The sequence below is a fragment of the Amblyomma americanum genome, chromosome 2, assembly GCF_052857255.1.
Source record: "Amblyomma americanum isolate KBUSLIRL-KWMA chromosome 2, ASM5285725v1, whole genome shotgun sequence".
Taxonomy (NCBI): Eukaryota; Metazoa; Arthropoda; class Arachnida; order Ixodida; family Ixodidae; genus Amblyomma; species Amblyomma americanum.
In genome coordinates this window covers 99,831,683-99,844,652 of record NC_135498.1, presented here as the reverse complement: position 1 = coordinate 99,844,652, position 12,970 = coordinate 99,831,683, and positions in this window count along the sequence as shown.

The following is a 12,970-nucleotide window of genomic DNA, read 5'->3' as shown; positions in this document are numbered from 1 at the left end:
ATCTGACGACAAGTTAGCCGAGAAGCATGCGGTTGCCGCTGCGTCAGTCGAACGGCGACCGCGTTCCATTTTACGGAATGTTCGCCAGAGAGAGGCTTTCGAAGATTTTGCAGAAAATTGTTCGCACCACGCATGGCACTGCCGCCGAGAGAGGTCACGTTCATATTTGCGTGCCTTAGCTGTAAGATAGTGCAATCGCATACCTGCCTGCGACGATGTAGGGTCTCTCGTAGCAGCCAGCTCGGCTTGACGGTGTGCCGCCCACAAGTTAAGAAGGGCGAGGTCCGGTGCCGGTCGACCAACATCAGTCGAGGTGGTAGTTGTAGCACTGTTGAGCGCTGTTAGTATGCGGTCAACAAGGACTGGCGAAGAATCTGAGGAGAGATTGTCCATACAGGAGCGGAAACTGTCCCAGTTGATCACAAAACATTTGTAGCGCAAATGCCGGAAATCTGAGGTGTGAAGACCGATGATGATAGGGTGATGATCACTTCCCCAGCAGTCTGGCTACATGTGCCAGGAGGGAGTACCCGGACCTGACCACCACGTCAAGTCTGGAGCATAGGAAGCACTGCGAGTTTGACGCACTGGCCGTGTTGCTGTCCCAGGATGGTTGAGCAGCACAAATTGGGCATCCGTGAAGGCGTCCCGCACACGCCTGCCACGAGGGCTTGAAGTGGGGTACCCCCAATCCTGGTGAGGGGCGTTAAAGTTGCCTCCGACTAAAATCGGACACCCGGGATACTGCCGACGGACACTTGCTAACCAGCCAAGTTTAATAGGGGAGGAAGCACCACCGGCTGGTCTAACGTAAACTGAAACGACCACAACGGTTCCCTTCTTAAGTTTCGCAGGCACTGCCACTACCTCTTGATACGACATGCACCAGTTTTCGAGAGCAAGGCGTACATGCGGAAAACGTGAGTCCACATACACCGCCGCCTTTCTCGGGGGAGCAGCAGTTTGTACACGACGGTCTATCATTGAATGAGACATGTAGGCACTGAAGCCTGGAATCAATGGCAAGGCGTTTGTTTCCTGCAGCAAGATGGCCCATACCTGGAGCTTGTGAATTTGTAGTCGGGTCTTGAGATTTCCCACTTTCGTGGAAATGCCTCTGCAGTTCCACTGCAGCACACCGGCATGACTGGAACTTGCCATTTCTAGTTACTAGACCAAGCGCTGTCGAATCACGGACGTCAGGTGCAAACATTATTCCTGGAGAAAATACCACCTCGAGGCGGACAAATGTGCCGATGGCGAATAAACATACCTCTAACTTCTGCTTGCCAGGCGCAGTTCTCGACCGAAACCACTTGCGAGGTTCAGTTAGTGTAATTTGAGCTTTCTTCTTTATAACGTGGCTACTACCATTCTGTAGGTGCACGTCTGTATGCTTCCGTGTATGTATTGTGATGTGCATGCTTGCGTGCGTGTTTCGTTAATTTCTCGGACAGACTGGGGCAATATCAGTAACAGGAGCGTATTTCAACAGGGTGCCTAAATGTGTTTTAACTGCTGCTTTAGTTCACACCCTTTTTTTGCTGATAGCAGTGTTTTCCCGTTCGCTGATTATACCACAGATGCTATAGTCCTGTCGTCATCTCATCTGTTTATTCCCTGGAAAATGTTAGTGCCCCAGCTAAAAAAAAAGTTATCACGATGTGTCGTCGAGCCAGGTGGTGTAATTATTCACAATTATTCCCCTAAGTTGCACGAAAAGCACACGCACAAGACAGGCTACTGGAGGAGCGCTCGTCCTGTACCCTGTCTTGCGTGTGTTTTAGTTATGGGAATTTATCATGTCTGCGCCCATGGTGTCGTATTCGATTCTTTACCTGATGTCCCCGTACTTTTGCGTAGTTTCTGGCCTTCCTGAAAAATCAATCAGCTATCTCGCAACTAGCTAGCAGCAGAGGGAAAATAGAACAATTCAGGATATCGCTGCAGAACAGATATTCAGCTTTAACTGCGGAAGACGATCTTAATGTTCATAAAATGAACGACAATCTGACAGCTATCATTACGGAGTGCGCAGTAGAAGTAGGCGGTAGGACAGTTCGGCAGGATACCGGCAAGCTATCTCAGAAGACGAAATATTTATTTAGAAATGCCAAAGCGTGAGGGCGCACAACCCTACAGAAAGAATAGAACTAGTACAGCTATCGAAGTTAATAAATAAGCGCAAGGGGGGGGGGGGGGGGGTAGCCGCCATTAGGAAGTTAAGCATGAAGAGAATCGACATGCTTTAAAGAACGGAGATAGCCTAAAAGCGGTGAAGAGGTAACTAAGCATTATGCGCTAAGAGACAAAGAAGGAAACCTCATTTGCAATATGGCTAAGATAGCTAAAGTAGCCAAGAAGTTCTACACAAATCTATACAGTGGCCAATGTATCAGAGCGTGAATGAAACAGTAGAGCGCAGCAATTGGTCATCACGCCAGTAACGAAAGAGGAAGTAAAAAAAAGCCTTGGGAGCCATGCAAAGGAGATTAGCAGCTGGTGAGGACCACGTACCAGCATATCTGTTGAAGGACGGAGGGGAGATTGTGCTAGAAAAACTAGCCATCCTGTATACGCAATGCGTTATGACCTCGAGCGTACTAGAAGCTTGGACGAACGCAACAATTATATTAGTTCATAAGAAGATGCCGAGGACTTCAAAAATTACAGACCGATCAGCTTACTGTCCGTTGCCTACAAGGTATTTACTAAGGTGTCGCTAATTGAGTCAGGGCAAACTTAGACTTTAATCAACCAAATGATCAGGCAGGCTTTAGTGTGCACATTTCTCTATCAATCAGGTGATAGAGAAATGTGCACACTAAACACAAATCAACCCAGATGGGTGTTTCTGTCTTGTCCTCTAGCGTCCTCCCAAATCGACGTTCGATATACAGCGTTAGACTTGGGGTAGATTTCAGCACCAAAAAATACGGAGGACTTACGGTTGGCGAAGGGAGCAGATTGGGTGTAAATTTTTATACGAAAAATACGAAGCACTTGCGGTTGACAATGGGAGTTTATTTGGTGGAGATTTTTACACCAAAAAATGCGATGCACTTCCGGTTTGCAATGGGAGGTTTCAACCGCGGCGATACGCTGAGCGATGGCTGCGGTGTCGTGTTTATGCAGGCGCCGATTTTGCAACGCCGGCATCTAGGAGGAGGTGATCACAGCGGTACGGTTTTCTATATTGCATTTTTGCTCTTTCTTACAGGGCTACTAGAACTGCTAACTATATAGGCGGAACAGTGCTAGTTAGTTAATCACAATAATCAGGTTCGAATGCGCTTTGTAACAAAGCCCAATCGAACTTCAATTCTGATATAACAACCAGCCCCGTTCCGTCCATGCCGTTACGAAGTAGTACTGTAAGGAACAGGGCAAGAACGCTGGATACAAAGTGCATCGGACCGCTGTCTTCACCTCCTCCAGGATGCCTGCGTTGCACGATCGTGGCGCCATGCATACACACGACGTCGCAGTCACGTCGCAGCGTACTGCCGTACATCGCGGAAACAAAACGAGAGCAGCGGTGGCGGCAAGGAAACGTCTTTAATCCGACTCCGTTGTGTATACGGCACTTCTGTAAAAAATAAACAAACCATTGCTCCGGCGCTAGCCGAAAGTATCTTGACGAGGAGGTTCGCAATGGGCAAGAAAAGCAGAGCTGGGGAGACGACAGGCAATGAAACTGAAAACAAGACCGTGGTAACGGATCTACGCGCCAAATTCCTGCAACACATTTTTCTTCTCGTAAAAGTATACCATCTCTTCACTGTGGTCCAAAATCCAAATCACTGAAGTTAAAGAACGTGAATGGTGCACAAGCCACTTGCGGGCAGCTCCACATTGGACAAATGTTTGCCATCTCTCTGCCTTCAGAAGTTTTTAAAAAGAATGCATTTGTATACTGTATCGTTAAAATCCGTTCATTACTGTTACTTATTTTTGCAGTCCATAATGGACCTTTTTAACGAAAATTTTGAATTCCGTGCTCCACTCGCGCATTGAAAATATTTTTCGAGCACTATTTTATCCAGTCTACAAGTCCTCTAAGTCGATAAAAGCAGGATTCGCAGTAAGGATTACACAAAAACATTGCATATAGCTTGTGCTCCGTGGTTTCATTTTCGAACAAAAATATAGTTCTTGGATTTTACCTTCATAGTGCAAGGTAGCTGTGTAAGTTTGTTAGACATTTTTTTTTCGAGCCTGCAGTTTTAAGCACTTTACAGAACATTGTTACTAGCACGTCCTCAAAACAGTGTTCGCAATTTAACTTGTGCATGCGACTTACATTCATTCCATTGGATGTTCGAAAATACTGAATTACACAGACCACCGCTACAAATAGCACTGGATTATCACAAATGTCTGTTACTAACCTACACACATATCTGAAATATTAACACCAGCAGCATTAAAAGGCTGCTTAACATGTCAAGCTTATTCAATTGAAAAGAAATTGAAGAGCCTGCATAAACTAAAGGAAAGGTCACAAAGACCTGTAGATTACAATTTTATTTTTTTAAATGGAGGACAATAAAAAACATTTGAAACCACAATTCTTGGACAGGTATTAGAGATAGGGACTAACTTGAAATCAGCACCTAAAAGTAATCAGAACGATACAATAGCAAATCATGAAAAACAATGCAGAGTTGACTTGAAAACTTCATCGCTACAGTTCAGGCTAACTGGTGCTGTCAGATAAGATTAGCTAAAAAAAATGTTACGCACCAGACAATTCCCAGTGGCTAATTCCAAGTGGCTAACTTCAAGATGCAGATTACAAACTACAGTAAAAGAAATAGTAAACAGACATCCTAAAGCAGCCCACTAAATCTACAGTAAAATATCACAGGTATCCAACCTCTAATGTTTGGGTTTGTTCTTGAGAAACACATAGGATGAACATAACCTTAAAAACGTATACAATACATTCGATTTAACACAGTCACATAAAAAGAGCACAAAACAAAACTTTACACTCAATATATGGAGGCCTATGCTCAAGAGAAAGTTTATTTGCCCCGAAAGATATGTTAGCCACACATTTGAAGGAGCCTGTCGCAAATAAAATGCAGCACTCATAACTTATATGGAAAAAATTACAATACAGAAACACATGCACACATGCTTTTCAATCTAGCTAACAAGTAATGACTAATGCTGAAACACAAGGAATTAGTCAACCTGCTGTTACGTGACTGTGCGCACTACAAGCAAAGCAAAAACACATGGGCTAAGGTCAAAGCGCTCAGGACACAGGCATTCTCTTTGATCGCGAGAAAGGCATTCATCACCTTCACTTCAGGACGAAGTGAAGAAAAATTCCAGAAAAGTTCCCATGGAAACTGATCAGTCTAAGGACTAGTAAGTTTGTGATTAAATAAGTAATTGAATTTCTGAAGAAATGTGTCTAAGCACATATTTGCTTGAAAACTTAATTGTTCACCAAATCCATTATCACCATTATTTTTTTCTAATTAAAGGATATTGTTACAAGTGGACGAATCATAAACGAAGAAGTGGCGGTGCGCGGAACGACGACGACGTTGACAGTTGGTAGCTGGGCGCTCGGTTCTGAGCTGAGTGCTGGCCTTCTCAGAGCAGCCGCCATATAGACTTACCGCCGCAACATCCCCGTAACATCTTTTGGTGGAGGTGCGGGGTTCGAGCCGACATGCCGACGACCCGACGAGCCGACGAGACGACGGGCCGAACCGGCGAGATGACTACCGACCCGGCCCCTCCGTCTGCGCCTGCCACGCCAACTGTCGTCGTAGCCCACCCTCGCGACCCGGGCACATTCTGCGGTACAGATGGCGTGGACGTCGAGGACTGGCTCTCGCTTTATGAGCGTGTTAGCCAGCACAACAGGTGGGACGCCACGCTGATGCTGGCCAATGTAATATTTTATCTCGCCGGCAGCGCACGCGTCTGGTTCGAAACCCACGAAGAAGAGATTGCCACGTGGGATGCCTGCAAGCAAAAGCTCCGCGACCTGTTTGGAAAACCAGTTGGCCGTCAGCTTGCTGCCAAAAAAGAACTTGCAGCTCGCGCCCAAACGGCCACTGAATCATATATTACATACATCCAGGACGTCTTGGCACTGTGCCGAAAGGTCGATCCCAACATGACCGAAGACGATAAAGTAGGCCACATTCTTAAAGGCATTGCCGACGATGCCTTCCACCTTCTTCTCTGCCGGGACTGCTCTACGGTTGACTCCGTTCTGCAGGTGTGTCGACGCTTCGAGCAGGCCAAGCACCGGCGCATTGCACACCGCTTCGACCGCCTGCCTAACACAGCTGCCAGTTCCACGTGCGAGGATCTGCCGACACTAAGGCAGCCTTCCAATCCCGGCAACGTGACTCGCATCGTGCGCCGTGAACTGGAGGCGCTGGCTCCTGTTACGCCCAACGCGCCCTTGTCGGACAACACCCTGGCCACAATATCCCTTATTCAAGCTGTCGTCCGCCAGGAGGTCGCCAACTTGGGCATGCCCTCCAGCCATCGTCCCGTCGAACCTCGGAGTGCGAGCCCCATCTCTCCCGTGGTCGCTACTGCTACGGCCCGCAACACCTTCGTCCCACGTTACACAAGGTATCGCAATCCGGATGAGTGGCGTACCCCTGACGACCGGCTGATCTGCTTTACGTGCTCGCGCGTAGGCCACATCTCCCGCCACTGCCGCAGCCGTTGGTCCGCACCTCCCCGACCTTTGCCCTACGTCGACCGCCGTTATGACTATGGACCCCGCCGCTTCACGCCTCGGAATGACCCACCCAGCGCCGAGTCCACACCGCCTCCTCGTAGAACCAGCCGCTCTCCCTCCCCAACAGCCCACCGTTCCCGCTCACCTCTTCCGCACCGCAGTTACTCACCGTCCTCTGCAGGCCGCTTCGCGGGAAACTAGCCAGTGCAGCTCCCGGAGGTGATGCTGCATTGGTGCCCCGACCTGAAAATCCTCTACTGACCCAGCCTTCGCCCTGTAATCTGCTCGACGTTTTTGTGGACGGTGTTCCTGTTTCTGCCCTCATTGACACTGGTGCCCAAGTCTCGGTTCTTAGCTCATCCTTTTGCCGACGCCTCAAAAAAGTTCAGACCCCTGCCGCTTCGCCCACCGTTCGCGTTGCCGATGGCAGCACTGCTGCCGTCACTGGCCTGTGCACTGCCCGCGTCACTCTTGCCGATCGTCACATCCCAGTTTTGTTCACCGTCCTCGCACACTGCCCGCACAATGTGATCCTTGGTCTAGACTTTCTAACCGCTCACTCTGCCCTTATCGACTGCTCCAGCGGCCTTCTACGATTGGACCGGCCTCTCAGCTCAGCCGACACACCCTCAAGCTCCACGCCCCGCCTTCGCTCCACCGAGTACGCTCGCCTGCCCCCCGACTCTGCCGTTTATCTGCCTATGTCCCCATTTCCTGCGGTTCCTGATGGGGATTATCTTGCCTGTCCACTCGCCGATGTCGTTCTCTCCCGCAATGTTGTTCTTCCGCACCTCATCGTGACCGTCACCAAGAATAGCACCTCCCTTCCTGTCCTCAACTTCAGCTTGTCACCACAAGTTCTTCCTGCAGGCATATCACTTGCTACTTTGTCTTCTCTCACCGACTGTACCGTCACTGCTCTCTCACCTGGACCGCCTTCTACTGTCTCTCAAGCGGCCGACATCCCGGCCAACGTTCCGCAATCCATTTCTGCGATGATTGCTTCTGACCTGAGCCCCGAGAATGCACAGGATCTTCACAACCTTTTGGTGTCCTACTCCGACATTTTTGACTTCGCTTCTGCTCCTCTGGGTGAAACATCGGTAGTGACTCACCGCATTGACACCGGCGATGCCAGACCTATACACCGGAGGCCTTATCGTGTGTCGCTACCAGAGCGCCAGATCATCCAGCGGGAGGTGGACAAGATGTTGGCCAACGATATCATCGAGCCTTCAAACAGCCCTTGGGCATCTCCTGTCGTGCTCGTGAAAAAGAAAGACCAAACTTGGCGGTTTTGCGTCGACTATCGTCATCTCAACAAGGTCACGAAGAAAGACGTCTATCCCCTTCCGCGCATAGATGATGCCCTGGACTGTTTACATGGCGCCCGCTACTTTTCTTCCAACGACCTTCGTAGCGGGTATTGGCAAATTTCTGTTGACGCAAGAGACCGCGAGAAAACAGCTTTCGTCACCCCTGATGGCCTTTACCATTTTAAGGTCATGCCCTTCGGCCTTTGTAACGCCCCTGCCCCATTTGAACGGATGATGGACTCGTTACTCCGGGGCTTCAAGTGGACGACCTGCCTTTGTTACTTAGATGATGTAATTGTTTTCTCGCCCTCTTTTGAAACCCACCTGCTTCGCCTTTCGTCCATCTTGGCACTTTTCCGCCGCGCAGGTCTTCAACTCAACTAAAAAAAATGTACTTTCGGCCGCCGCGAACTCAAAGTCCTCGGCCATTTGGTGAATGTGAGTGGCATACAACCTGACCCTGATAAAGTTCGTGCCGTCAGTGCTTTTCCCTGTCCCCGCTCGCCCAGTGATGTCCGCAGCTTCATCGGTCTCTGTTCCTACTTTCGCCGGTTCGTCCCGAACTTCGCAGCCGTCGCTCGCCCTCTCACCAATCTGTTGCAGAAAGGCGTTCCTTTTTCCTGGGGCCCAGAGCAGGCTACTGCATTCTCCAGCCTTATCGCCGTCCTCACCAACCCTCCTGTATTGGCCCATTTCAACCCGTCTGCCCCGACTGAACTTCGCACCGATGCCAGTGGTCACGGAATTGGCGCCATCCTTGCTCAGCGACAACGCGGCCAGCACTGCGTGATTGCGTATGCCAGCCGTCTTCTTTCTTCCGCCGAGAAGAATTACTCCATCACAGAGCGCGAGTGCCTGGCTCTTGTTTGGGCCATTGGAAAATTCCGCACATACTTGTTCGGCCGCCCATTCACTGTTATAACCGACCACCACGCCCTGTGTTGGCTCTCATCTCTCAAGGAGCCTACTGGCCGTCTTGGCCGGTGGGCATTGCGATTGCAAGAATACACCTTTTCCGTGGTTCACAAGTCCGGTCGCCTCCATCAAGATGCAGACTGCCTGTCCCGCTATCCCGTCGATCCTCCTTCTACAGACTGTGAGTCGGATGCCTGTGTCCTCTCCATCTCCGACCTCTCCCACATTGCCGACGAACAGCGCTTGGACCCCACCCTCACCTCTCTCATCGACCGCCTCAGCACCGACCGCCGCGACACTTCTCTGGCCCGGTTTTTGCTGGACGGGAACACGCTGTACCGCCGCAACATGCGCCCTGATGGCGCTGGCTGAGCACTTGCTCGTTGTTCCCCGCCACCTACGGTCCACTATCCTCGAACAACTGCATGACGCACCTACGGCTGGTCATCTTGGTGTCTCCCGTACGTACGACCGCGTGCGCCGGCGTTTCTTCTGGCCTGGTCTGTACCGCTCCGTCCAACGCTACGTCGCCGCTTGCGACGTCTGTCAGCGCCGAAAGAAGCCCGCTGTCCTGCCGTCTGGACACCTGCAGCCGATCCCCATCCCGACCGACCCGTTTTCTCGTGTTGGGCTAGATTTACTTGGGCCCTTCTCGGAGTCCTCCACGGGGAACAAGTGGATTGCCGTCGCCACCGATTATGCCACGCGGTACGTGATCACTCGTGCCATTCCAACCAGCTGCGCCACTGACGTCGCTGACTTCCTTCTGCACGACGTCATATTACACCATGGCGCTCCCCGTCAACTCCTTACCGACCGTGGCCGCTGCTTCCTTTCCCGAGTTGTTGACGAAATCCTTCGTTCGTGCTCCGTTCGTCACAAGTTCACCACTGCTTATCATCCTCAGACGAACGGCCTTACGGAGCGTCTCAACCGCACGCTGACAGACATGCTCGCCATGTACGTATCCGACGACCACCGGGACTGGGACATAAGCTTGCCTTTTGTCACCTTCGCCTACAACTCTTCGCGCCATGATACCGCTGGTTACTCGCCCTTCTATCTTCTCTTTGGACGAGACCCCTTACTGCCCTTCGACACTCTGCTGCCCACAGCTGGCCCTGTCACTACATATGCGCGTGACGCTATCGCCCGAGCAGACGCCGCCCGCCAGGTTGCTCGACACAAGCTCTCCGCCTCCCAAGAGGCTCAAAAACACCGCTACGATGGCCTGCACAGTGATGTGCGATACCCTGCCCGATCTCTCGTCCTGCTGTGGCTCCCATCCCGTCGTGTGGGGTTATGTGAAAAACTTCTGCCGCGCTACACAGGTCCTTATCGTGTATTACGGGCAGTGACCGACGTAACGTATGAAATCACGCCGCTGCACCCAAAGTCGACGTCCGCTCCACTGAAGTCCGAAGTCGTTCATGTAGCTCGCCTCAAGCCCTATCACCCACCATCGACATCGCATGCCTAACACGCACCGGGACGTTGCCTTCAGCCGAGGGGGATAGTGTTACAAGTGGACGAATCATGAACGAAGAAGTGGCGGTGCGCGGAACGACGACGACGTTGACAGTTGGTAGCTGGGCGCTCGGTTCTGAGCTGAGTGCTGGCCTTCTCAGAGCAGCCGCCATATAGACTTACCGCCGCAACATCCCCGTAACAATATGCATAAATGCTAGCAAATGTGTCATGTGGCAGAACGGGAAGTCTATTAAAAAAAAATACAAAGTGCTGACACTGCTCCCAGGAAGCTGTCCAAGCTAGATGCAAAAAGATAAAAACCATGACTAGCCCATGCAGGGACAAGAAACCAGTGGGGTGATGATTCTTAGGGTCAACGAAATGTTGCTGTTCCTGTTTGTCATGTCTTTCCATGCTGTCACGTAAAGCGAGTACAGCATTTGTCGAAGTTTAGAGCCCAAGGAATTCGCTTCTGAGCCTTGTTGTGCATCGCTAGCATTCCAGATCTCTTGAAGGTACAGAAAATCTTGCCCTGACCACCGTGAATGTTGGACATCCATGGACGCTCAGAGGCCTTATTACACGGCTTAGAAGCCAAACCCTTTGATCCTGTACTTTTTGACAAAGGCTATACATCAGTTTTCTCACAGATTCATGCTGATATTGCTTTCCTTTTTCTTCGCTCTGGCCAACTGTATCATGTTAACATTGCTAAGTTATAGCAGCACAGTTTGTGTTCCACTACCAGTATTCCAAACTGTAATAAAAAACTAGACATGTAAAACATGTACAGGCAGATAGAAGAGGCAGCTGTGAAGGAAAGACGAAGTGGTTTTTAAAAACTGATGAGCTCAATACCATTGAAACGTGGTTTATTTTAAGCCAAATATCTAAAAGCACTCCCAAGAAACGTCAGCAGACAGAGTGCCTTCTTTAGATTTTCCAAACGGAACACCCAGAAGGCTGCAAACAGCAGAATCCCCACAGAAGCGATGAGGTTTTCACTACAGGGTGATGGCCAATGAACAGAAAAACTGCGCCTTGATAGGTGAGGAGGCATGCTGTAAGTGCTTGGTCCTGCAAAATTAAAAACGAAATATCAGTGACATTTCTAACACTTGTAGAAGTGCAAAAAATACTGTCGCATTTCAGTATAATGCGCATTATGACTACACTATCCTTGGGATGAATTCATGAGGGGGTGGTCTCCCCTCCTCAAAGTAAGAAATTTTACATAGAAAAACCGTGCTCAACCCAATTTTTTCAAGAATAAAGTAAAAGAAATGCGAGGTTCAAACATGTCACTGACCGAATTTAAAGATAATGGTAACCAGGCTAATGTACTTAGAGCTATCAACACTGTCTAGCTTCAACTTCATTGCCCACCGCTATGTGGACGAGACCTTGGTGACAAGTTTTGTATCAAAACTTTTTCATTCATGATTCGTTAGTATGGATGAATCACTTTGCGAGAATTTTGCTCGGAAACCAAAGTGTCCATATTACAGAGGTGCAACTGTACATATGATTTCTCCATTAGAGCCATGATGAGATTTAGTGGGCCACGCCAACTATGCAAAAGTTAAACAAAATGCTGCAATGGCCTCCCTGCCAAAGATTTGAAAACCATATTCTAGCTATAAGACAACTGAGCTGCTCAATCTCATTTAATTACAACCAGTGCAGCAACAGCCGAACTGTAATCGAACTAGAGGCTAAAGAAACAATGGTGAGCCACTGCTCATAAGGGAGCGTGATACAAAGAGCGTATTCGTAAGGTACAGCTGCACACGAAATCTACCACTCTTGCTTTAACCGTGACATTTGATACATATGGTGACTACAGGAATTTTTGCTGAGCATCGAAGAAGCAAATGTGTTCTAGGGAATCACATTTTGAGCACCTATAACAGCCTGGGATGCAACAATAAGTACTCCCCATGAATCATATTTGCGTGTGTATAATGAAGACTTAAAAATAAAGAACTGGTATGGTGTTGTTCAAAGTGTATATCGCCATTATAGACTGCTTGTGAAGTAGCACTCCACAATGATTGGATGCCATCGAAGACTACAACACAAAACACTCTTTTTCCAACTGAAAATAAAAAATAGCTGCACCGTATCCAGACCTCATTACCATTTGTCAATAAAATGAAAAAAACCACAGTCGCAAAAGCAAATAATGGTGATCGCCTCTCCACAATTTCGTGCAAGTCTAAAGAAACCACAACCGTCTCAACATTGAATTATTGGTTAGTTGAAAAGAGTGGTAGTCAACACGCGTGAAAATGAGACAGTAGCAATGCAAATCCCAAAATAGCAGCGTGTCAGTACGCTGTATGTGGTTTAGTCATGGAATTACTCTATTTTCAGAACTAAGCATAGTTGCAGCAGGTACACTGGCTTCTTATTCCTACTACTGTCTTTTTTTTAATTGCACAAGAAACTATGCCTGAATTTTAACGAAAATCCCTTGGGGGTCAGCAGCTCCTTACTGTCGCTGTTTGCATCCTGCCTCTTTGCAAGATAACGAAACAGC